Genomic DNA, 25,871 nt, shown 5'->3' with positions numbered 1-25,871 from the left:
GTGACAGATTGATCAGCACAGGGCATCAGACTCCATGTAGGATTCTTTCTTCTGTTCAGCTGCTTCCAGCACTTTCCTCACTGACATAAGTGCAGGTGCAACCTCTTCTAATGGTAAGTAACCTATGCTTGAATGTTAGTGTTTACTTTCTCTTTGGATCAATTAAATTCTATGGTTTCTATAAAACACACAACTAGCCGGGGGGCTTGGGGCTTGTGGAGCTCTTCATTTCACACATTATGTGGGTGACTACAGATGAGGTAAAGCTGATGAATAAGTCTACTGATCACTGATATTATTTCTCTGCTGCTTTTTATTTTTTTCTTTTGTTGATTGCAAGCTCTGTTGTTACAAGGAAAATCAATAAACAAACTTTCAAGGAAACTCACACCCAGGGAGAATAAAGACTCTTTTGTCTTGAAGCTATTCTTTTTCTTTTTAAGGGAGCAATATCCAAGCCCTGCCAGAGTTCACTATCAAGTCAACAGGAGCTCTGTGTGCTGAGGACTCTCTCCAGCAGGAACAGGGCCCCCTGAGTGTCTACAGAAGGATCTTTTGTTATTAGGATAATATCTGTGAATTGCACAATTTTGGAAGTCAGGCTGGATATTTTTTTTTAAAGGAACTAATGTAGCCAAGAAAATAAATCATTGTTCTTGAGGCCAGGGACTGGGAGAGAATTTGGGAAATGCTACAAAGGTCCTTTGTGTGAATGTAAGTGAAACAAAACCAGATTAACTGAGACAGAGATTTCCATCTCTGTCTTCTCCAGAGCTCAGATCTGGAAAAGAAAATGGGTCCTTTAAGCTCTCCACTCAAGGTCATTGGTGTTTTTCATAGTGATATCTCAGTATCTAAAGGATTTAACCTTAAAGCACAAGGGTGAATTGTGAATCAGGGCACAGTCCAGTAGAACGGTGAGGCAATGGGAAGGTTCTGCCATTCACCACTGTTCAACATGTTTAGCCAATAGTCACACATGAATATTGAACACTTGAAATGTGGCTAATGTAGTCTGAGAAGAAAATTGCTAATTATGTTTCATCTTAATTCCTTTCAGATTTGAAGATCACATGTGCCTACAGCCTATTGTATTGGACACCAAAGTCCTAAAGAGTAGGATGAAAATTTGTCAAATTGGGATTTCCAGGCTTTTAATGAAGGCACGGAACATTGGGAACCCTCAACACATTTGGAAAAACCACATCATAGTGACAGAGAAATCATCAATAGACATATGTACGGAGCTATAAAGACAATCATAGTAAGTTGAAATAAAAGTTTAGAACAATGTAGAATACCACTTACTAGGTAGAGAGGGGCCTGTCAAGCATTTAGAAGGAGAAGAGAGCCTTGGGAAGGAGGCACCTAAGATTATGATGCTAATGTCCCAATCATTCATGACTGCCTAAAAAAATACCCCATTTCTTCAGGCTTACAACAGTGGCATTTGTTTTGTTCATGAATCTGTATTTGGGACAGGACCCAGGAAAGCAAAATTTCTCTTGCTCTCCTCATCATTATTACATGGGCATCCCCTAGACTAGGAATCGGGCAACTTATTCACATGGCTGGCAGATGACACTTGCTCTTGGCTAAGAACATAGAAGAAACTGTCCCCTAGACAGCTAACAAGCTCTTCTTTAAATCTTGCGATGTCTTACAAAATGATAATCAGCACAAGTGTCTCTAAAGAGTTACAAACAGGCCAAACCCATAGCCTTACTGTGACCTAACCTTGGAAGTCATACACCGTCACTTCTACTGTGTGAGATGTAAATTGCCCAGGTTGAAGAGAATGGACGAACATTCTCACCTGATATTAAAGAGTGGCAAGGAGGCTCTGACACAGCACAAGTGACTAGAAACAATGGTGCTCATTTCTGCAAAATAACCCGTCACCGTTAACAAGATCATTTCAGCCAATGGGATAGAAGAAACCTCTTGAGTCCATCTCTGTACCAGAGATGTGTGGGTGGAAGCACGGCTGATCGAGCAGCATGATGACGCAACCACATCTCTGTCACATCTGCTCCTTCAGCTTCTGTGTCTTGGCTCTTACCTGTTTCTCTTTTTTCATTGTTAAAAATAGCTGTGTCGTTATCTTCCTCAAATGACAGAACAAAACCCACTAGTAAGTTGGCATGCTGCCTGTTTTGATCTGAAGAAAGTGTCTTTGTGTGTGCCTTATATAATAGATCCTGTGTGATAATGACCAATTATTCTGTGCAGCATGTGTGTCCACCTTTTGTCAAATCTCTGGGTTCTGAGAATGAAATTCTGTAGCAAGTCAGGTAGAGGTCCAGAGTGCATCCTAACAACAAGCTATTCCATCACATTTATTGCACTTTGGTTTTCTTCTACGAGGCTGACATTGCTGCATGAATGACCCTCTACCTGCCATTGGCCGATCAGTGATGGTATGATCTGCCTTGCCTTTTCTTCCCCTCAAGCAGTGAGGTCTGTTCGGAGGTTTGGTTTGAGCAGTAGTGGTCAGTACTGGGTGCTACTGTGGAGGAAGGACCACAAACATTCTTAAGAGATAAACTTTGACTTTCCTAGACTTGTGTTGCAGCTATAAGGACAAGCTTAGCATACAAAGTTGAGGAGGAAGACCAGAGAGAGCAGTTTGTACTAGCTGAATTCACAGGGGCACACACACATGCACATGTGTGTGTGTGTGTGTGTGTGTGTGTGTGTGTGTGTCTGTGTCTGTGTCTGTGTCCGTGCATACGTGTGTGTGTGTGTGTGTGTGTGTGTGTGTGTGTGTGTGCAGCAAAACCAACCTATAGCTGATTCTCTGACAGTAGAGTACAAACAGCATAACCCACATACACTCCTGCAGAGCTATGCTGTTAAACTTTGTGGTGGGACAGTTTATGGGACTATTACCAAAAAAGAAAATTTAAACAAAGGATAAAACAACCTCTAATGCCTGTTCCTGTGAGACTGCAATGGACTGAATGTCAATGCACCCCAGTGATCCTGTGTTGAAACCATAATCCCCATTGGGACGGCACCAGCGAACAGTTTCTGTGCTGGATAGTTTTGTGTCAGCTTGACACAAGCTACAGTCATCTGAGAGAATGCCTCCATAAGATGGGGCTGTAGGCGGGCCTGTAGAGCATTTTCTTAATTAGTGTTTGATAGGGAAGGGCCCAGCCCATGGTGTGTGGTTCCATCACTAGGCTGCTGGTCCTGAGTTCTATAAGAAAGCAGGCTGAGAAAGCCATGGGGAGCAACCCAGTAAGCAGCACCCCTCCATGGCCTCTGCATCATGGTTCCTGCCATGTTTGAGTTCCTGTCTTGACTTCCTTCAATGAAGGACAGTGATATAGAAGTCTAAGCCAATTAAACCTTTCCTCCCCAAGTTGCTTGGGTCATTGTGTTTCTTTGCAGCAACAGTAACCCTAACTAGAACAGTTCCTTAGATTTTATTAGGTCCTCAGGGCTCTATGCTCATTTGACCCTCCACCATGTGTATGAGGGATCTGAGCATATGTAGACTTTAGCTACCACAAGGGTCCCCAAGGACAGCTGTATGTATTTGATGCCTGGCACTGCTGTCAGCTCTGTGCATAAATTATTTCATTTAATATCTATCTGTTTTATGGTTTATAATGCTGTATAAAACTCCATGACCATCAACAAACCGGGGAGAAAACAACCGTATATAAGGCATAGTGAAGACTGACAGCAGATATCAATTCTGCCAGTCCACTATAACATTAGTGCTGGCATCCAGAACTGTGAGAAATGAATTTCTGTTGTTTACAAGGTATCTAGATAATAGTGTTTTGTTATAGCAGATTGATCAGTGTTGGAGAGTATGCCGACTAGTTTTATGCAACTTGACACAAGCTAGAGTCATTTGGGAAGAGGGACTATCAAGTTATAAAATACCTCCATAAGACTTGTATGTAGTGTATTTTCTTAATTAGTCGTTGATATAGGTGGTGCTATATCAGGACTAGTCAAACTGGGTACTATAAGAAAGCCAGTTGAGCAAGCCATGAGGACCACACCAGTAAGCAGGACCTCCATGCCCTCTGGATCAGCTCCTACCTCCAGGTTCCTGCCCTGACTTCCTTTAGCAGTGGAATATAACCTGAGAACTGTAAGTTTAAATAAACCCTTTTCTCCCCGGTTTGTTGATGGTCATGGAGTTTTATCACAGCATTATAAACCATAAAACAGATAGATATTAAATGAAATAATTTATGCACAGAGCTGACAGCAGTGTCAGGCATCAAATACATACAGCTGTCCTTGGGGACCTTTGTGGTAGCTAAAGTCTACATATGCTCAGATCCCTCATACAAAATGGTGAGGGCTTAAATATAGCTTAAGCACACTCTCCCAAGTACTTTAAATAATCTATAGATGACTTCTAATATTTAATATAATATAGCTGTTATACTATGTCACATAGAAAATGATAAAAAAAAATGTCTGTGTTCAGTACACATGCAATTCATATTACATATTATATATCTCCAACTGGTTGATGGCATGGACGTAAAAATTTCAGCTACAGGGGGCTGATTTAGTCGATTAGTGTATATTGTTACCATATTCCATAGTTTGCCGATTTCACACAGACTGTGGTCACTTCCAATACAAATTCTCCTAACTAAACTCTAAAAATAATCAAAAGCAAAAGTTAGATGTCTGCCACAAACTTTGCTGGAGTTAATATGAGTGAGTACTGACCTGTTAAGGTTTTAAAAACCCTAGTACATTTATACAGAAAGGCATGGATTCTGTCAATGGGGAATAAATTCTGATCATGGGAATCAAGTCATTTATTGTCAATGAAGAAAATATAAATCTCCAAAGACTTTCATATGTAATATGTAGATTTCCAATGGCTGACACATATCCAACCACTGTATCACAATTAAATCAAGGACCAAACTTCTTCCTTGCAAAGTACAATGAAATCTTCATGACAGGGTTAATTGCTGCTGTTAATGATATTTATAGCATGTCAAAAACTAGGTCAAAAGTAATTTCACCTTCACTGGTTTTTCAGAAACAGTTGCTATGTTCAGTGATAATTTCAATTGTAAACTTGAAAAGGACAAATGTGTCAGCCCTGCGAAAATTCTGTCACATGCCTTATGTGCAGAGGTTGTAGAAAACACAAGAGTGTGAGCAGTTAGTCGGGGCGTGTGGTGTTCATGGCCCTTCACTGTCTCAGCTCTCATGGCAGTTATTTTAACACTCACACAACTTCAGCCCAATTCTGTAATAGTTTCCACACATCTCAGGTTCTGACCTCCTTTCTGAACCATGGTTTTATCTTTCTGTGTATGTTGACTTTGTGTTTGGATGTTCATTATCCTTCCTCAGTAGGTGTAAGTGTGACTCTATTAACTCCCTATCCAGCAGCCATGAAGCACAGGCAAGTCACTGTGCTAGACTCTATTAGCTAGATGAAGTAAATAAAGCCTTTAATTTAGCTCCTAATTCATAACAAGAATGAGATAAGGGAGAAGTATTACCAACCCTGGTCTGACTCTATATTAACTCTTATATTTTTGGTTGTGAGCCTGTCTTTAACAGCTGAGCCATCTCTCCAGCCCTCTATATTAACTCTAAATACACCTCTGCTGTGTATTCCAGACCTATTTTCTTGATGAGAAAATTAATACAGGACATGATTAAAAAATAGGTGATGAATTTAAAAGTATTGGTGAAGTGGTCAGATAAAGCTTCAAATACACACCAATGTAATTAATAAGTCTAAGAATGACAATAAATCCTGAGGCTAAGTTTCATGAACGTGGATTCTGAGACTGCTTTGAAATTAATATTGGCTATTTATGTGTTTGATCGTTTGTGATGAAGGCAGGTGTGTGTGTACAAGAGCGTGTGTGCGTTCATGTGTGTGTGTGTGTGTGTGTGTGTGTGTGTGTGTGTATACACACGCACGTGCACGAGTTTGTGTGCTGTAAGCCAGAGAACAACATATGGTGCCAACCCTCAGGTACTGCATGTCTTTATCTGTTGGCACTGTTAAGACAGGCTTTCTCACTGGCCTGAAGCTCATGAAGGATCTGGCCTGTCTCCACCTCCCTTGTGCTAGGATTATAAGAACGCACCACTCTACTCAAATTTCTCTACCTGGGTCTCAATCTCAAGCTCAGGTCTTCACTTTTCCAACAGAAGTACTCTGCTAACTGAGCTATGCATCCAGCCCACTGACTAGTTTATATTAAGGGCTTCTTATATGCTAGCAAGTATTATAAATGAATAATAATAGTCTTACTTTAAAAGCTCAATTATTGAATTATTTTTTTCCCAGGTTTGTAGGACAAATCAGAATGAAACACGGAGAGTTAAATAGCTTTCCTTCAATCAATCAACAATCTCTTAATAAATTGAGACATGGTGGCATGCATCAGGAATTCCAACATTAAGGAGGTTAAAATAAGAGAATCATGGTTTCTAGGCCAGCATGGGCTACTTAGTGAAAACCTATCTCAAAACACACAAACAGGCAAACTGCCCACCTGGGATTTGAACCTGGTATACCTGGCTACAAAAAAAAAAAAGAAAAAATAAAATAAAATAAATGCTTTTTCTTGTTTTGCTACATATAAAATGAAAAATCCAGGGGAGAGGAGGAAAAGGTCAAATTCTATGTAGCTAGAACTGTAAAAACAAAGTCATCAAGGTCGAAACAAGGAAGTCATCTACAAGTGGGGTCAACTGGGTTGTACGAGCTACAAGACAACATTTGGGCAAGAAATTGGTTAGAAATAAAATTGCAAAACTTTGGGATGTGGCCAGCGGTAAAGTGGTTTGGGAATGGCTTGATGGGGTGTTTGGATCACAGAACTTCCAAAATAGAACCTAATTCTTTCAATATTTTGTCTTAGTCCATGTAAATGAGCAGTCAAATGAATTTGTTGAGAAGACATGCATGATGCACAAAGGAGTGGAAATCAAAACCTAAGGAGACAGCAGCACCCAGTCAGAAATGGCAGAAACTAACAAATGTGGCCAGGGACGTAGAGAAAAAGAAGCGTATACGCTGTTGGTGAAGTTGTAAATTAGAATGGCCATTAGGAGAAACAGTAGGACATTACTTCAGGACGCTAGAAATAGATTCACCATATGATCCAGCGATCCCATTTCTGGGCCCATAGCCAAAGGAAATGAAATCGTTACATCAAGAACATTCTTGCAGCCCCGTGTTCATTCCAGTCCTGTGCACAATAGCCAAAATACACACTCAACCCAGATGGCCTTCCATGAATAGGGACAATGGCATATTTTCACCATAAAAATAACAAAATCCTATTATTTGAAGCAATGTGCATGAAATTGGAGGGCATTATTCCATGTGAAATAAGCCAGACAGAGAAAAGCAAATGCCACATGTCCTCTGGGGAAACTAGAGACTGGGAAAGGAAGGGTTAAGAGAGACGGAGCAGAGTCGGAATAAAGTCACTGCAACCCAGCCACAGTATAGGAGTTCCTGTTCTTGTTTATCATAGCAGAATAACCAATGGTTAAACCATATAGGATACATTTCACAATGGCAAGGAGGGCATGGAATTCCCACAATAAAAATAATAAATGATATAAATAATATAAATGAAAAATAAATAAATAAATAATGTATTACACTATAATATACTACATATATGTACTAAATTGCCATACATACTGCACAAAGATGTACCCATATTGTCTTAATAAAAAGTTGTAATTAAAAAGGAGAAATATATACATACATACAAAGCAAGACGAGCTTACTGTGGAGCCAGGTTGAAACTGGCAGTCTCTCTATCCCATATACATCAAGAACAGAAAGGTAAATGAGAGATGCCCCAATAGATCTCAGGACTGACCTCTTATTTAAGGGATTAGATAGGGGAATCACAGGTTGGGCCATTACAGAACCAGCAAGCTGCACACTTCCATGCCAGGTTCAAGTTTGTCTACTGATGTGCCTCTGTATCTATTCATTATATTGGTCAAGTTATTGCAACATGATTTTATCATCTGTGAATATAATTAAAACTAACAGCCACAGTGTTGTCTTGGTGTGGTCTTTGACTACTGCTTCAAAAATAAATACAAAAACTCGAATAAACTCAGCGTTCCTCTTACAAGTTAAACTAGAAACTTGCAAATGAACAACTTCAGTATGAAGTGACTCTCTCCAGTGTACTAAGCCGTGTAGTCTGCCTTACCGTTACCAGCTAGAACTATCACATTTTGATTTAAAAAAAAAAAAAAAAAAAAAAAAACCAGAGCCAATTTTACATTAGTCGTTGCTAGAATTTTCTGCAGTAAAGGGGTTCTCTTTATATTCCCTTGACAGCTTTTGTTGAAATGTTTTTAAAGGCAACTTCTGTCAAAATTTCCTGAAGGAGAAAAATGGAAAGAAGTCTACATTTTTAGTATTCGTAAATTTTCTTGGTACTTGGTTAATAGACAGGCATCTATGGCAGGGTCCTAGCACCAGAAATCTGACAGATTAGCCTGAGTCCTGCCAATGGATGCTGATCTGACCAGACACTGACTGCATCATTAAATTAATCTCATCCATGGAACTCTGACAAGCTATGGTTTCTTATTAACATCTGTAAATGAAACTTTAACATAACTTTATCTACCTTGTTAAGGCCTAAATTATAGACTGTAATTCACAGAACATACCATTTTTCCTAGTTCCATGCTGTTTTATCAGTTGGTAAGAAAGCATCCATAATTCTGTCTGTTGTTTTTCTAAATGTTCTGAGTTCCATGCAAAAATAGAACACAGATTATGAACACCTTAGACATAATAAATGAACAGGACACAGATGTGAGTGTTGAAAAATTAATGATGCACTGTCTTCTGATGGCTGATAGCTGTAAAACACACATCTACAAAAACAATGAAAATAAAAAACCAAAGAGCCGATGCTCATGAGCTAATGTACTACATGGAGCATGCATATGGGAACGGCAAGCTCTAACACAGTATCTGCTGAGAAGACACTCAAACCTCACAGGTATGTGGACATAAGGAACAGTGAGTGAGGGCTTCAGTAAGTACAAGCAGAAACAAGTTTAAGATAACCTCATAAGACTTTATATGTTCATGATTCTACTTAGTATAGTTCAGAATTGGTCTTAAACTTTTGAGAGAAGTGTTGTTTTCAGATATGATATCCTAATAAAGTTTCTTTTTTGTTACAAGTGTCACAGGAACCCTCAGAGGTTGGTGCTGACACCTAGTGGCATAATTTTTAAAATGCTTAATGCGTTTAGAAAGAGAGACTATACTGAGCACATAGCATATATACAGAGAACACATAGAACATAAATAAACACTGTACAAATCTAAACACACATCTATGGGAAAGGCCTGCATTATAAACTATTAATTTCAGCCCAGGTGCTTAATTTTCAATTGATTCTCCTTCATGATTAGTCCTGCAAATCTGGAGAAATGGAAACTAACACATCTGCCCACCCTTCAAGAAACCATTCCCCTCACACCCCCTTAGTCCTTTTCTGGCTATTGGTGAGGAAGCCCAACTCATAAAAGATCCCCATAGATCTATTGCACCCCAGCTTCTCAAACAGGCCTACCACACCCCAGCTTTCCCACTCTACATTTATGTGCTTGTAGAATCCTTGCCTACCATAGAGCAAGGTGTATGTCCTCTCAGCCTGCACATCCACAAAATGGCACACTCAAGATGGCCATGAAACTCCCACATGGGATTCCACAACTATCAGTGATCTAGAATCAGGGCCAAGGCCTCTTTAAGAGTCTCTAGCCATCTGCATGGATAATGATACTGAGTACACAGAAAAAGTTGAAATGTTTGTGAAAAAATAAATAGCCTAGCAGATAAGTGTGTGTGTGTGTGTGTGTGTGTGTGTGTGTGTGTGTGTGTGTGTATGCCTGTTTATGAGAGAGAGACAGAGAGAGAGAGCATGTTCCTCATTCAGTTGTGTGCAAGTATGTACAAAACGGAAAGAAACCTTCTATTTCTAGACGTGCTTTCCTACTTCAGCTAAGGCATTTGTGGACATAGCAGGTAGAAATTAAACTGATAAATTAATAAATAAATATAACTTACTTTTTTATTGATTTTCGTGTAAGATATGAAACAGGTACAGGTCTCAAAGGGCACTAATTTTTCTCTTAGACCAAAGTGACTTTGCCCAACACATTTTTCATTGATGACATGTGGCCCAAAGCCAATGGGTGATAGGATTAGACCATCTCCCTATGGCCTAATGTGTGTTCCACCCCTGCCTTTATAAATCTCTGGATTTCCACTGTGATTTTATTCTCATGGAAAATAAGTGATAAAAATAGAGTAGGCTCTCAGGGTGAGCCTGATTAGTACAGAGCATAGCTAAGTTTTAGATCACATTTACCAAGGAATTTTCCAGCCTCTTAAATATTCCTTCAGTGGAAATCTCAGAGAATCAGAGAGCGTGCATATTCATTTAAAGAGTGTCTATACTTACACATTGGAGTGAAAGTAAATGGCAGATAGACATATGTTCAAAATCATATTGAGAGGGGATAAAGCACCATTATATATACCTGTATATGAAATGATAGAAATATGTACACACGAAAGCAGAAGGATATATGCAAGCCCATGTAAATCAAAGATACTGTGATAGATTCTGTGTGTAAGCAATGATACATGAGTGTAGTCTGAGAGAGACAGACATACAGGAACATGACGCAGGGAGGTTATACTATGACAAAGATCTCAGAAGGGTAATTGTGTGTGTGTGTGTGTGTGTGTGTGTGTGTGTGTGTGTACATGAGTGTGCCTCTCTACATGCAAGCATGTGTGCATGTGTGGTAAGGCTAGAAGCCAATGGATGTCTCCCCCATCACTCCACTTGACAGGGCCTCACACTGAGCCAGGGTCACACACTGAGACAGGGTCTCACACTGAGACAGGTGTTCACCTGTTCAGCACCTCTGGCTGGGCTGAGAGCACAATGCACCCTCTTGTCCTCACCTCCCTAACACTGGGATTGAAGGAAGAGACAAGCCCCCAGAAATGTTGTGCAGGCCCAAGTGACCAGCCCTTTCCCTCACATGTGAACAACACTAATCTGACTTGTAGGTTATGTATTAGTCAGTCCCTCTCTCTTTATGTAATATATAGTTATAGAGGGGGACATGATTTTGAGAAGAGATATGGAAGGACAGGGAAGGAGTTGGAGGAGAAAAGACAGATCTAGTGAAAATACATCGCACTCATTGTATGAAGTTATTTAAAATACATATATAATGAGGGTGGGGAGAATCACCTTTGAACCTGTTCTCGGTAAAGCTGTTGAGTGACTTGCTGTTTCACTTCTAGGGAAACTGTAGAGAGCATATCTCACCTGACACTGACTACATCTCTGCAAAGCAGTGTCCTCATCACACACAGGCTCTGACTCAGGCCTGAAGAGAACTGCCTTACATTTCCCATCAGGCCTCAGGAGTACCAAAACTTCTGCTTAAAATCATGGGGTTTTAGTCAACTCCAATTTTTGATGTTCTGCTTTCTGTTGTTATGACAGCAACAGATACATATGTGATGATACTAAACGTAATTTGTGAGAAGTTCTAAAATATCACAAGGTAGTTCTCCTTCTAAATATCAGCATGTAATACAACAATAAATAGGAAACAACAGTAAAACAGACTTATAAGCAGTATATTTAAAAAGTATTTCTTAATGTTCCCAAATATACATAAATTATAAAGCAGTTTACTTTAATTTCTCAAATGTATATTTCCACTAAACCCTAGCTTCCATCCTAGAATGCAAAAGTTTTGCTAAATCTTTAATTTTGTATTTTGGTTTCCTAAGAAAAAGCTAAACACATTTGAGAAGAAAACCTGCTGTTCCTGCACAATAAAAATACATTACAGGATCTGAAGAGATAGCTTAGTGGCTGGGAACACTAGCCACTCTTACAGAGAACCTGAATTCAGTTCTCAGACCCCACAAGCAGCTCAAAACTGTCCATAACTCTAGTTCCATGGAATCTGAAACCATCTTCTGCCTTCTGAGGCCACTGCACACATATGGTGCACAAACATACACACAGACAAAACATCCATACACACATAAATAAAATAAATCTAACACAGTATAAAAATACATTTAAAAGCTATAAACCTGGAATTTTGTCAAATGAAATTCAATCTATTTTCAGATAAACAGAACAGGTAAATATTGAACAAAATAGCAGTATACATGCATGTGTATATACACAAAAAACATATGTATATGTTATGGCATATATTACATATCAATGTACTAGATAGATAGATAGATAGATAGATAGATAGATAGATAGATAGATAGACAGACAGACAGATAGATAGATAGATAGATAGATAGATAGATAGATAGATAAAATCACAATACGTATGGAGAACTGTAGTGGGTAGCTGTTCCAGTTTGACCTGGAAGTTGGAAGTACTACCACCATTGAGGCTTCCAGTAACTGTCACACCTACAAGACAGGGCAGAGAGATGCTGCCAGCCACAGCGATGAGAAGCATGATGTAAGATACCAGTAAACCACAAGCCACATGGTTTAGATTTATAGAAATGGGTTAATTTAAGATATAAGAACTAGATAGCAAGAAGCCTGCCACGGCCATACAGTTTGTAAGTAATAGAAGTCTCTGTGTGTTTGCTTGAGTCTGAGTGGCTGTGGGACTGGCAGGTGAGAAAGATTTGTCCTGACCATGGGCTGGGCAGGACCAAGAAAACTTCAGCTACAGAGAACATTTTGAGTTTAATAATTGAAATTGCCTCTACTTTTAGATCACAAAATTAAGAATGCTATAACTAACAGATGTCGAAAATGTAACAATGCAGTAATACGTGAAAAATTATTTAAACATCCTTTTTAAAAACACTCAAATATAGTGTTTCCTGTTAATCCAACAGATTGTACTCTGAGCCCCAATGGCAATTAATCCTAGACAAAAAAATGAGCATGTCAGACATCATGTAGGACTAACTCCATTACATACAAACTAGCATTTATATGCACATTTCTCACTTGAGCGCACAGGAGTAGAGCATCTCCACATGTTTGCTCATCATCTTATTACGAGGAATACTGTCAGTCAGGTGGTGGTAAGGCACAGTTTAACCCCAGCACTCAGGAGGCAGAGGCAGGTGGATCTCTGTGAGTTCGAGGCCAGCCTGGGCTACAGAGTGAGTTCCAAGACAGCCAGGGCTGCACAGAGAAACCCTGCCTCCCTGTCTCGACAAACCAGAAAAAAAGGAGAGGATTACTGTAAGAGGCAAGCACAGCTAATTCAAAGACTCGGGACTAACCAAGAAATCATGACACGAACTCATTTCTCCACATCAATCCTCCCATCCTCAGCCACTCGGCGCCCTCCTCTCGCCCTGACACCCATGCAAATACATCCTGGACCACGATTTCTTTAGGAATTTTACCCCACCAAAACCTTAGATTTTGTCACTCTACAAAGCACCTTGTCTGGCAAAAGGAAAGAAGCAAGTTTCAATGTTCTAACTTGATCGTGCTGGCAGGACTTCCCTCCTGAACCCTAGCTCTCCCTCTACTCCATTCATTCACACTATGTTCTCCACACAATCAATCAATCAGATAAACAGCTAAAAATTGAATGTATTAGTATGTATGGGTCTCTGAGACAGCAGAGGAAAAAATCACACAAACATATCTTGAAAAGTTGTCTCTTCCTCATTCTGTGTTTTTATCCCTGTAGCACATGGATCCAGTGCTCTCCTTACTGGTTCTTCTCCCAACAAGCATGTTTCCCTTCCCCACCATTCCACATCCCACTTACTCCCCATCAACAGGCGCTTGCCTATCATCTCCCCAAGTCCTTATCACTCACTCATCTCAGCATTACTCAGTTCACCTTCACCTTCAGCATCTTCTGCATATTGTCTAGGTATAAGTTATTAGCCTCTCTGGAGACTCATAGGTAATGACTGTAAGCAAAAGGCAACCATCAAAGCAATTTAATTAAGTATTGGAAACTTCTGAGTTTCATTTTCTAGCCTCCACTGCCCCTGGTCCTCCCTCCCTCGCCTCCCTCTTTCCCTCCCCACTTCATAAACTCTTGTATAAACCCACTGAGCTGACCTAGTCCAGGAACCTGTGCATACATACAGGACTGTTCACCAGAGCACGGGCAGCCTATCGAGGGCCATAGTCCTGAAGAAAACTGGCACACATCTTATCTGAGCAGCCTGCAGCTACCACTGACTTCTCTCTAGGGGTGTGACCTCAGGAGCCCGTTACTTCTCCATGATGGACTTTTTTAATTGGCTCTATCCTGTCCAGGGTTATGATGGGTGATTATTGTGAGTTCCTGTGAGTAACAGACATGTCATGTTCAGAGGACAGGGTTTTACAGCATCCTTTGCCTTTACACCCTTTCTACCCATCTTTTCTGATGATTCCTGAGCCTCAGAGGTCATCCCAAGGCACAATTTTTACATTTTGAAAATATATTAATGCCAAGAAAACTTGGGTAGCAGACTATAACTCAAATATCTCCTTTCTGAGATACAAATTTTCTCGGGGGTTGCCTCCCCTTTTAAGAATCAAGGAAGGAGAAAAATAAGCAGAAACACCACCCTCATCCAAAAGGTAATTTAACAATTTAGTTTTGACCAACCAAAAATCCAAGTTTAGAAACAGTTTTTCTATTGCTGTCCATTAAATTTAAAATTCTATCTTAACTTCAGTTCTCATTTGGATTTGGTATATTCAACAATGAATCAAAAATAAAAGCCAATTAGTTCCAATTGATATACAACTAAATAATATACCTCAATGTGGCTCTATAAGAGTATAGTATTCAACAGATATGATATAGCTAGGTCCATTCACAATTCTAACCCATCTGAAATTTTTCTGCAAAATCTGTATCTGTAACACACATACATTTTATATGTCCTCATCTACATTCACTTTGTTTTCACGTATATGTCATTAGAATATTTGCGTGAGTTTTCATACTCTTAAGACAACATATTAAATAAATCACACAGCGATTTGAAAACTTAGCAGCTAAATATGCAGTCTGTTAAGCATAATCAGGCACGCTATTCAACAACTGCGTGATGCAATTTAGTCTTCCCAGAGAAAATACATGTTTTCTGTAAGAGTATCTTCACAAAACTTGATGACGTTTTCCAGAAATCTGTATTAACATGGTTTTGCATATTCAAAAATTAATATGCAAAGCCCTCTGACTAATGCTTAAATAAAAGGTAAGCTCCCCTTGCTATATCTTGACAGAAACCTCACTTCTCTCTCTGCCTGCTATTTGTAAACATGGTTCACCAATTTAAGTTATTTTCAAAAAAGAAAATGTAAAATTCTTAAGATTTTTATTCATATAAACAAAAATTAATATAAAAAATTAATGGTTAGCCACAAAACAAAACTGTTTTGTGTTTTAATTTTTATTGTCCATTTTATAAATATGGTGATCATCACAAATCCTTCCATCTACTGTTCAGATAATTAAATTCCTATTTTGATGACTCACTCAGTATTTAAACTCAGTCCTCAGAGAGTGTCAACAATTCCATGTACTTAACAGACTGTAGAAAATATTAATTCGAAATAAGTACAACTACCTTGTCTGAATTTTCATAAAATACACCAGATCTCTTGCCAGGTGACACCATTTCTTTGGGTTCTGTGGGCAAAGAGAGAGAGAAGATTAATAAAAACAACCTTTCTTTTTAATCTCTAAATGCTTCTTAAAGAAGATTCATTAGTAATAAAGGTCAGAGAAGAGAATCATTTAACACAATACTCAGCTTCATTCAGCTGCTGCCTCAGGAGCCACTTGCCTTAAATGCCAAATAATTCCCCAAAGGTCCTTTCTCCCCCGCAGCTGAGAACATGGGTGACTGTGGCAGATCCTCAGCCTATTTTCCTTTGATTCTTTTCTTTTCTCACACAGAAATAAGATTTGCACTTGGCGAGGAAAAGCATTAGCTTCCTTAATTTCAAAAGACAAGCTGTAAGCCATGTTGGGACCCAACATTTATGGGAACACAAAAGACTGAAATGGAATTTGCGATTATCCAAACTTACTCCCCTCCCTCTCCCTGTGAGGATGGGCTCTAAAATATTCATGAAAGTCTGTGTCTTTCCACAGAAATCAAAAAATGAGAAATTCTATGATGGCCGTAAATAATTGCAGATTACCCTCCTTAGGAGATGCAATCCCCAAGCTTTTCTATGCTGTGAATGGGGAGGGAAACACTCCATGGGAGTCAGAAGTTATGAAAATATATCTTGTTCTTCCCTGAGTTATAACAATCTCATGAGTGTCCCATAAAAGATTTTACTGCATCATTATCTGAATGTTCAGATTGGAGGATGAGAAATTCAGGGCTGAGCAATAGCTGTGCAGAAAGGGCTTTCATGTAAGTGGTGAGAATTTTAAATTCACATTTTAAGGAAGTTATTTAACTGGAGGAATGCTAACAGTTAAAAGCAGCATTAAATAATTGGCTATGTCAGCCATTATCAGAATAATCATTTAACTGCAATCGCCACACTTACCAGCTGTGAGAACTCAGGCAAGTAAATTAAACTCTGCATGCATTCACTTTTCCTCAGCAATACAGGACTGATTACGCCTCCTACTTCATAGAGTTAGTATGATGATTAAGTGAGATAAATAAATCTAAAGGGCAGGAGACAGTGCCAGCTAAGCATAACAAGTGTCAGCTAATATCATTATCAGTGCAGTTATTAGAATTATTAGCAACTTTCTGCTTTAGAAAAGTCTTATGGCCCCATTGAGAGTCAACATCCTAGAGAGAGGCAGAGTGAGATTACTAAACCATAGCACACTGGATATTGCTTCATTTCCTTGTTGATTAATCAAACTCTGTGATAGGCAAAGAAACAGTCAGTTTAGGTCTTTGGCAGATACGTAATAAAGATTGAATCATGTTTCAGGAAGATCATCTCTAAGCTATCAAGGGCTATTCTGAAGGCTTACATCTTGAGTTTGCACAGGACCCTTCCAACACACTGTGATAAGCTTTAAGGTCCTCTTAGTGTATCTAACCTTGTCCTCTCTAGTGAAGTATTGATTCCATTCCAGAAACACCTACAAAAAATCAGACTCTCATACACTTAAAAGAAACTGTAATAAACAAAAAATAAACTGAACAAAGATGTGCTGTAATTAGGGAAACATAGTCCAGACAATTATGCCAAGAAATAGGTAAGCTTGCCAGCATTAAACAACATATAATGTGTTTAAGTTGCAGAATACATTGAAAAGTAATCTGGAGAGAATTGAAGATGATGACATTGGAAAAATATTTCAAAAGTAAATCTAAAACACAATCTCTACACAGACACGGCAGACAACTTGTTTTCTCTATGAAAATTTCACAGGACAGGAAGCCCTTGAATGACTGAGTCATGGTTTGGACATTGAATACCCTTATCTGAGGAGCCCTTGTGTGGGATTCTTGGTTCCCAGGGAGGAGCTATGGGGCCATGATGAAACCTGTAGAAAGCGGGATCCAGTAGAAAGGCCTTAGGTTGTGCGGAGTTTCCCCGGAAGACTGGAGACTCTTGCCCATCCTCTTCCTCTTTGTTCCCTGACTCACAGGATGAGAGATGGGCTTAGCTACTTTCTCCAGCCATAATACTCTAAACTTTTCAGGCGTTGAAAATTATAGAGTCACTTTACCTGGGCGTGACACTTCGAGACTAGTGAAGTAAGATAAACCTTTTCTCTTTATAAAATAACTATCACAGTGTATTATGTTACAGTAACAAGAAGCAGGAAGTCTCAGACTTTCAAGGGAGGCAGAAAAAATGTATATAAAGAACTAGAAAATGAAAAAAAAATATGAAGACTACTTTGCTCTGATAGTACCTACTGTACTGTACATGTTCTCAACTCCCCTTAACATGTTCAGAGAATCGCTGGACAAAAATCAGCATCACTGGGATGAAAATGGACAAAATATAAGCATTTCCAGTAACTGAAACACTCCTAAGGATAGATTTTTTTTAAAATACCATTTTAGGGTCAGGGAGATGGTTCAGTGCATAAAAACAACATAAAAAGTATTTGCCAAGCATGCTGGACGGCCTGGGTTCAGATCCCAGAACCCTTGTGAGAAGTCAGATGTCCTGGCCTTGGCATTTGCAATGCCAGTGGGTCTGTGAAAAATGGATGGTAGAGATGGATGCTCCAGAAGCCTGCTGGTCAGCTACCCAGTTTATGCAGCAGGGAAGAAATCCTGCACCAAAGTATTAAACATTTTTTTTTTTTAAAGCTAAGGCTAACACCAGAAGGTTGTTCTCTGATCTCTGCTAGCATGAACCCTGCCCACAGACACATCCATGCACACACACAGGTACACATGTGAACACACACACACACACACACACACACACACACACACACACACACACACACACGCAGAGAGGCAACATTTTAGAACCAGAAACATATTCTGTATATTTTGAACATAGAAAATATACAATCAGAAATGAATTTAGAAAGCTTTGCACTACCCCAAGAAGTGGCAGCACGTAAATCTCTTTGAAGCTACAGTCTGGGAGAATTTGCAGTCACTTTAGGAAACCAATGAAACATTTCAGTGGATGGAATTGGGCCTCTGCCTAGACTCTTTACCACCCAGAGGTTTTTATCAACTTCCTTGAACTCACGGAAACACTCTTAACTGAGAAAGCAGAACTCAGCTGTGTATGAAAACGTGATTTAAAGTTGATTCTCTGTTCAACAAAGCCAGGATCCGCAACTAATCTGCCAATCTGCTGAAGCCAACAGCCAGGCAAGGGGAAACCATCGCTTCCTTACCTAATGGCTGACTTTGTATCCCGATGTCCCTGGAACAAGGGATAGAATAAAAAGGAAATGGAGAATGAGGAGAGAAGTGGAGTTTACCTTCCAGCCAACTGAGCCAAGAGGACTTGGGATGCGGGTCTGGCAAGCGTTTAAGCTGAGTGTCAACTCCAGGGGCATTTCCCCAGGTGGCTGCTATTCTTGGACCTTACATAGGAATCGCTGCAACCACAGCCCCAACCGTTAACTTTTTTACCCATCAAGACTAGTTCAGCTGCTGGATAGCCCTCGAGGAGGGACCTACATCAATCAAAAATATGTTCGTTGGCTACGCGTCTTCCCAAGGAAACTCAAAGGATCCCCAGAGGCAGACACTAAGCGCTGCCCAGCGCCTCAGCCTCACCTTACTATAAACTGCTCACTAGCTCATCTCGCCCTTTTCTTTCTCAGAAACCAAGGCACTGCTTCCACTCTCTCCCCTGCACTTCAAGAGACCGAATTAAACTCTCCTCTTACTGGCACCAACAGGGAAACACCTTACACCCCTCCCTCCGCACACAGATACTTCTAGCATATTCTCAGCTCATCCCAAATAAATCTTCCCATACTCTCCAAACCTCAGAACCCTTTTATTTTAGAGATGTAGAACTTATCTGATTCCCTTCTTAGTGAGGGAGAATTTTTCTAGGGTGATCTAGCTCATAAATCATGTGACTATCTGATAGCTTCTGTTGTAAGGGGTCAAATCTTAACTATTTTACATCTTGTGGTATTGGTTTTTCACAGTTCCAGCTTACCTACAGGAAAATACCTAAAAGTTGTATGTCTATCGGATACTGTATTTAATTTTATTTTATGGTCATTCCACGAATGTTTTATTGTTCTTCCGTTGTAGCACTCCTGCTCCATCAGGCAGAGTCCCAAGTGGCTCTCTCTCTCTCTCTCTCTCTCTCTCTCTCTCTCTCTCTCTCTCTCTCTCTCTCTCTCTCTCTCTCTCTCTCTCTCTCTCTCTCTTTCTCTGTTTTTCTCTGTCTTATTTCCATTCTTAAGAACAGCTCCTTCTGCTCTGGCTCAGGCCTTTCTTCTCAGCACTGCCGGAATTTACCACCTGTCAGAACTTTAATGCCCACTTTCCCACAAAGTGATCCCCAGGTAGTTTGGACTCTGTTGGTTGTATCACTCACCACCACTGTACAGCAATTACAGTCAATGCCTGCAATTTACATTGCCTCCTTGCCCGGCCTTGTGTTCTGTGTCTCTCCACCTATTACAGTTTCCTCAAGGACAGCTGGTATACCGTGCCCATTGCTGATCTCCTTTGCCACTGAATGCAATGATTAATGAATAAAAAGATCCTTAGTAAGTATATTCCACTTTCTGCAAATTAAATATTAATGCAGATAAAACAGTTGAATTACATAGCATGAATGCCTCACTATGTCTTATGAGAACAATTGCATAGCCAGTCCTTATTTTTGTCACATCAATTATAGAATAAAAAACTGCAGGGTAAAAAGACAGAGAAAACAAAAGAGCATGTTAGAAGCCAATCACAACACCACAAAGGGATGCTACTAGGTGGGAATGTATCCAATCTGTGTTTGACCTCACTTTTCTGCCTAGGATAGCACTTGCCTCAGGGAGAATTAAGATTGTTACAAGATAAACTGAAAAGGTAACAATGTAGGTTTGACATCTGGCAAGAATTCTGGACCCAGAGCAATATCAGGCTTTACTTAGAGATAAAACAAGCTTTACACAGAAATATTAGAAGATGTAGAACTTGGCCATAGGTTCAATCCCCAAAACATAAGACCGACATACAAGATATTATTTCAGTCCCTAGGGTTTAATGGTTAATGATTTAGATCTGGACTGCTTCCGCAAAGGTGCATATGTAGCATTGCTGGGCAGTTGCAATGCCTTTAAGAGGTGAGAGAATGAAAAACCTTAAGTGATTGGGATACTATCCTTGAAGGAATATCAGAACCCTAAATAACATTAACCTCCCTCCTCCCTTCCTGGCCACCATGAGTCAAACAGGCATCTCCTAACATGTACCCTTCGTCATGATGCACTGCCCTAACATAGGCCTGAAGAAAGTGAGTGGAGTAACTACAGACTCAAAAGTATGAAACTGGAAGCCAAAATAAGCCTTTCTCTCTTATGAGTTGATTAGGTTGGGTACATTGTCACACTGGTGAAAAGCTAACTAGCACGACTTGGGTGTGAAACAGGAAGAATAAGTGAAGAGGAAGAGGTCAACAGAGAATTCTTGTTTCCATTCTCCTCGAGGTTAATACCCGTAGGAAAATGATGTGAAGATAAGAGAATTGGGACTAAAAAACTAATGTTTGGGACTCAGATTCACAAAGAGTCAAGATCCTCAGGGAAACAGAACTCAGCACTTAGCAGCACTCGGCACACCATGGAAGCAGTATGTTGTGTAAAAGGGGAGTTTACACGGAGATGGTGCTGAGACAGAATCCCATCATGGTCACAGCCAATAGGAGGAGTCCAAAGGACACGGATATTTTTTTTCATTTTTCTTTATTGAGAAATTTTCTACTCACTCCACATGCTATCCACAGACCCCACCTCCTCCCTCCTCCCACCTCCCAGCCCTCCTTCCCAAGCCACCCCTCATCCCCACATCCCCCAAATTGAGGTCTCCCATGGGGAGTCAGCAGAGCCCAGCACACTTCCCGCTGAACCAAGGCTGTGCAAGGGGACACAGACATCCTTAAACATCCTCAATAGGGAGCATGGGAATATTGAGTAGGCTGGTAGCACCCACTACCCTGCCTGAAAATGAGGTTTTAGGAGCCATCCCTGCAACTCACAAGACCACAGCTGAAAGCACCACACTTTAGCCAGTCATCAGCCCAGCCTGTAAAAGAGAAAGAAAACTAACATAGCCGATGTCACTGTTTTCCAGACAGGAAACTAGACCAGAATGGCAGATTCATTTCCTTGAGTTCATGCATGAAGTCAGAGAAAAAGCAACCATTCTGTTTTTATAATATCTACTCATGTGCGGATACATTTTTCGATACTCTCCTGAGTCGAAATTTTCTTTTTTCTATGAATATAAATTATATTATTATTCAATATATAAAATAAAAATTCAAATTTTATCTTAGGTAAATCAAAATAAAATAATAATTTCAATTAATTTATTTTTCTTCTTTTTTGATTTTTTAATTTATTTTACATTCTGACTGCAGCTTCCCCTCCCTCCTCTCCTACTCCCTCCTACTGCCTGCCCTCTGCCCCCACCAATTCACTCCTCCTCTTTTATATTCAGAAAGGGGCCTCCTGTGCATATCAACAAAACCTGGCATATCAAGGTGAGGTAGTACTAAGCTCCTCACTTTGTATTAAGGCTGGGGAAGGCAACCCAGTATGAGGAATAGGTTCCCAAATGTCAGCCAAAGCATTGGGGACAGGCCCTGCTCCCATTGTTAGCAGTTCACAAGTAGATCAAGTTACATAACTGTCAGATAGATAGATAGATAGATAGATAGATAGATAGATAGGGCCTAGGTCAGTCCCATGAAGGCTCCCTGGTTGTTGGTTCAGACTCTGTGAACTCCTATGAGCCCAGCTTAGTTGATTCTGTGGGTTTTCTTTTGATATCCTTGACCCGTCTGGCTCATGAAAGTGAAAAGCTTCTGTAAGGCAAAGGACACTGTCAAAAGGACAAAATGGCAGCCTCCAGAATGGGAAAAGATCTTCACCAATCAATCCCACACCTAACAGAGGGCTAATTTCCAAGATATATAAGGAACTCAAGAAAGTAGACATCAAAAAACAAAATAATCTAAATTGAAAATAGATCTAAACAGAGACTTCTCAACAGAGGAATCTCAAATGGCTGAGAATCACTTAAATAAATGTTCAACATCTTTAGCCATCAGTGAAATGCAAATCAAAATGACTCTAAGATTCCTTCTTACACCTATCAGAATGGCTAAGATCAAAAAATCACAAATAACAGCTTATGCTGTAGAGGATATGGAACAAGGGGAACATTCTTCCATTGTTGGTGGGAGTTCTAAACTTGTACAGCCACTATGGAAATCAGTATGGCAGTTTCTCAGAAAATTGGGAATTGATCTACCTCAATACCCAGCTATATCACTCTTGTGCATATACCCAAAGGATGTTCAAACATACCACAAGGAGACTTGCTCAACTACATTAATTAATTTATTTTAAAGAATTATGAAGCACATTTAAAATCAATATGCAGATAATACATAGAAAATTGTTAGGTTTAATTTGTTAACTTGGAAAAATTAAGAAAAACTGAGTTCAGATTCATTCTACAAAAATAAATTGCGTTATCATAAAATTATCAATAAATAAAAAACAGAAGCGATGGCACTTGGGATGGAATAATAAACTAAATATTTGTAATAAATATAACAGGACATGTTTATAACTTCTATATGCATGCAGATGAGCAGAGAATGACACACCATACCCATCCTTGGGAAGGCTCACTCAGTGTTATGGTAATCCTCCTAAAACTGACTCATGCATTCAGTATGCTCACAGTCAATTCTTAGTCATGTTAGTTTGGTTGTTACCTTCTTTTACAATAAAAAAAAAAATCAACAAGTAAAAATTTATTCAGAAATGTAAGGATAAAGATTACCCAAGTCAATGTTAATAAATAAAAAATTTTGAATTATTACATTTTCACATATTAAAACTTATAAGGCCAAGAAACAGTTTGGTAAAATGCTTGCTGTGCGAGCCTGGTGATCTGAGTTCTGATCTGAACTCATGTAAAAGTTGGATATGAGGCCCACATCTACAGTCCAGGGGCAGAGACAGGACTGAATGTGAGGCACACATCTATAGTCCAGGGGCAGAGACATGATTGAATGTAAGGGTGCACATCTACAGTCCAAGGAGCAGAGATGGGAGAAACACTGGGAAGCTCAAGATCAGTTAGCACAGTGAGGAGGCAAAAAGCAAGAGATGCCCCTAAAAACACATAATAGGAGAACCGACTCCCAAAGTTATCATCTGACCTTCACTCATGTATGGCACACTCCTGAACTCACATTCATATTATTCAAACACAGACACTGCCCATACACACTTACACACAAAATTAACTTTTAAAACTTACCAGAAGGCCGGTGGTGGCACATGCTTTTAATCCCAGCACTCGGGAGGCAGAGCCAGGTGGATCTCTGTGAGTTCAAGGCCAGTCTGGTCTATAAACCGAGTTCCAGGAAAGGTGCAAAGCTACACAGAGAAACCCTGTCTCGAAAAATAAATAAATAAATAAATAAATAAATAGATAGATAGATAGATAGATAGATAAATAAATAAATAAATGAATGAATGAATGAATGAATGAATGAATAAATAAATAAAAACTTACTAGAAGATTTGGTAATTAAGGAAGTAGTTTGTCCATACACATATCTTCTCATAGGGCCCAAAAACAAACATAAACAAATTTGTAGGGGGGGGGAGCAATCTTATAGAAAATACCTTCTGGAGGAAAAGGAAACCTGCCTCTTACACAAGCAACCTCAGCTCCAAGGGGTTGTAGATCTAGTACATGGAAGATAAGACAAGCAAGTGACTTTAAAAGAAAATGTCATTTTCATTTTCTTTGGGGTAGACAGTGATTTCTTAAGCATCATTCAACTGATACATCAATGGAAATGCAGAAGTTTGTTTGCATTTAAGTAAAATTATTATCTTCATCAAAAGATGTCAAGTAGAGAATGAGATGCCAAGCGAGAGTGCAAACACACTTCTAATAGATGTATCAGACAAAAGCTTGTATTCTGAAGGTATAAAGTGATGTCTACAAACAATAAGAAAAAGGCAGACCACTCCATAAAAAGAATGGAAAAATAGATAAATGGAACTTCACCAAAGAAGGCACTTGACTTTTCAACAAAAATAGTACAAAATCCTCAAATTTGTTAGTCCTGTGAAATGCAAGATAAAATCATGAGATGTGACTATATAAAGAAAAATTTCCCTCAATTAATAAAAAAGAAAGAAAGAAAGAAAGAAAGAAAGAAAGAAAGAAAGAAAAAAAGAAAGTTAACACCAAGGATGAACAAGAATGAGGGAAAATGGTACAGCCATATCCTAGTGGCAAGGCATGTAAATGGGTGGAATTCCTTAAAAATTAGCGTGGTAGAGTCCACTAAAATGGTGGATATTGTACAACTTTAACCTAGGCAAGTCCATGCTCAGCCTTACAGCCATTATAAAGCATCATATGATTGCTTTCCAAAAAAATTACATACAGACATATTCATACAAGCCCTACTCATATCAGGAGACTACCTAAATACATGTCAACAGAACAAATAAATAAGATATTTTCATACTCTTAAATGGTATATATTAATGAGAAGGAAGAAAGCACACAAACATGAATGTACTGGGTAAATGAAACAGTTAAAAGAAAGAAATCACATACAAGGACGTTTGTAGCACAGGTAACCTTTTCTTACTAGCCAAATGTGTCTTCTTAAAATTCAAATAGTGAAACATTGACTCCTGGCTTGGTTATATTTAGAGATGAGGCCTCTAGGGAAGTAATGGAGGTATCTTGCTTCAACAAAATACTTTTGAATCACACCTATTTGTTTAGTGGGAGGAGAGCTCATGTGCCACGGAAAAGCGGTCAGAGGACAACTTGTACACGTTGATTCTTTTCCTCCAGCATGTGGATACAGAGGATCAAACTTGGGTCATCAGTCTTGGTAACGAGTACCTTTACTCACTGACCTGTTTCATCAGTCCTTGTCACATGGCTCAGTGACATCCTTTGACATTGTTTTAATCCTTATGATGACTGATTTCCTCCTAAGAAGACTCCAAAGTACTACAGAGAAAAGGTCATGGGGGTTCACAAATGGTGCTTCCTGCAAGTGCCACTATCACGGTGCTGTTGAACTCTACACCCTTGTAGAGAGCACATTGAATTCTGGTCTTTGTGGTTTGCAGT

The 25,871-nt window shown here is 39.4% G+C and overlaps 1 protein-coding gene across 5 annotated transcripts in view; it reads right to left on the bottom strand.

Annotated features, from left to right (window-relative positions):
• Window positions 1–25,871, bottom strand: part of Inpp4b (inositol polyphosphate-4-phosphatase type II B) — a 739,919-nt gene that overhangs the window by 586,842 nt on the left and 127,206 nt on the right. For 4 of the 5 annotated variants that reach the window (XM_036187401.1, XM_036187404.1, XM_036187402.1 and 1 more), the window contains exon 2: window positions 15,654–15,715. The gene's annotated coding sequence lies outside the window, so the exon portion shown is untranslated. Of the gene's footprint in view, window positions 1–15,650; window positions 15,716–25,871 lie in introns of those variants that run through there. The other variant, XM_036187400.1, reaches the window with a different exon arrangement.

This window comes from Onychomys torridus, chromosome 5, assembly GCF_903995425.1.
Source record: "Onychomys torridus chromosome 5, mOncTor1.1, whole genome shotgun sequence".
NCBI classification, from domain to species: domain Eukaryota; kingdom Metazoa; phylum Chordata; class Mammalia; order Rodentia; family Cricetidae; genus Onychomys; species Onychomys torridus.
The sequence above is the reverse complement of the archived record's forward strand: the minus strand, read 5'-3'. Positions and strand labels throughout refer to the sequence as shown.